The following is a 2,140-nucleotide window of genomic DNA, read 5'->3' on the forward strand; positions in this document are numbered from 1 at the left end:
TAATGGTAATTAGTTATAAGCAACTACAGTTATTTTAGATCGCTTTTTCTGCAGAACTTTTAATCGTTTATGAAAAAGGATACAAAAAACAGACCACTATAGATGTATTAGCAATAAATTTTACAGATATATATTAGCATTATTTACTCTCTCTCTCTCTCTTTCACACATACACAAACATACACACACACATATGCGCGGGCGGTCGCGAGAAAAAAAAAGATAGTAGTAATTGGACGAATGAAAACACTAAAAATAAAACACAGGCAATGCAATATGTGTCTGTGCTTTCTTTCATTTTTATAAATCTGTTCCTGTATTTGTATGGCTAAATACTATGCATAAAAAAGGCGAGCTAGACGTGAAAAGGGACGGGGGTCAGAGTGGCCTGTGACAAAAGCAGCCGAAGGATTAGAGTTTAGCGTGGCTATGGTGTGTTGTGCCGCATGTTATTGTTTTTCGTTGACAATCGATTCTTGGTGTTTTCTCTCTCTGCACGTTCTTGTTTTTGTATGTCTTCACACTGGATCCTTTCCTGGATATTTCATTGTGGAAAAGGACTCACTAATCACTGTTGTTACTATTTCACCGGATCTTTCCAAGCGTTCGTGTAAAGCTCCACGAAAATGTCTACGAACAGACGCCATACTATTGCTTTCACTGCACGAACAAGGAATTACTTGAGAAATGCCTGTACTATATTTCCTCGATTGTCCTGCACACCGACTCCCTCATTGGGATATAAACAAAGCATTTAATTCCATTCTACAGCCTCCACTTTGGTTTACAATATTCCTGGATTAGACGTTTTGATGCTGTATATGATGGAATTCTACTGGATTCTTCTTCTTTAACTAAATGAAATTATTTCTTCTATCCCAAAATCTCTTGTCCTTGTCTCTGTTTTAAAACTAATCTCTTCTTTCTTTCTCGCACCTTCTCTTTAATAATTTATATATTCCCTCTATTCCTTTTTATCCTCTACCTCTCTCTGTATCTGCCAAATCTATTTTCCCATCTTTCTGAAAATCCTTATTTCATTCCCTTATCCCTTTCATTTAGAGTGGATATCTGCCCCTCGCCCTTTCCCCGATTTTCTGTAGTTCATCGTTGTCTTCTACCCTCTTCCTCCTTCATCCTTACGAATCCTTCTAACGTAATACTTTCCTTTAGTTAATTTCCTCAATAAGTCCCTTTACATTCTATGGACACCAGTGGCTTTCAGTGTCCGTCTGAAATGTGTAACAGATACATTTTTGTTTTTCTTCTTCATCTCTGAACTCTGCTAACTGTCTCACACGCGCGCGCACAAACACACACAGTGTATGCGTGTCGTGCATGTGATAAACAGACTACAAGACACAGCCAAACAAAGAACACAACCAAACAAATAAAATCACAATATCCACATACATACGAGTTCCTTCCCCCCTAAAAAAAGCCACCATAAATCTAGATTACTGCAGTATCTGACAGCATTTTTATCCTCGGTAATAAACTGAAGTGAATGAAACAAGCGGTGTTCGTGAAGATAATTACATTTGACACAGGATCTCGGGGCTTTATCAGCGCCTGCATCTATGACGTGTATCTGCATGCAACTTCTCCCTCGTCCTTGAACCGTTTTTTATGGCAAAAATGGCTGGCTTGTAGTCTATTTCCTGCCTGTGACCAATGCTGAATATAGCTCCGAGGACATAACGAGAATATTTACAGTGTCTCCGTCTGGGACGTTCGTTTTATTTTTTTCTCTTTGTCTTTTAGATTCTCTTTCCCTTTTTTCACTTAATCGACGATATTTTTATCATCATTGTTTTATAAGTTATTTTACATCATTATTTTCCACTAACGCTATACTTAACTTTTATTATCCATTTTATTATCCGCTGTGCCTTTCCGGTCTAATTTCTTATAGGTTAGTCGCGATGCGATCTTTGTTTCTTTTCAAAGAGTCAGAAAGAGAGAGGGCTCTCTCTCTCATACACACACGTACACGTACACGTACACATACATACACGCAAACATATATGAATATATATATATATATATATATATATATATATATATATATATATATATAATATATATACATGCATATATCACAGCAATAACACTCATTAAGTAATCACAGCGATCCTCA

This window comes from Penaeus monodon, chromosome 2 (assembly GCF_015228065.2).
Source record: "Penaeus monodon isolate SGIC_2016 chromosome 2, NSTDA_Pmon_1, whole genome shotgun sequence".
Classification (NCBI taxonomy): domain Eukaryota; kingdom Metazoa; phylum Arthropoda; class Malacostraca; order Decapoda; family Penaeidae; genus Penaeus; species Penaeus monodon.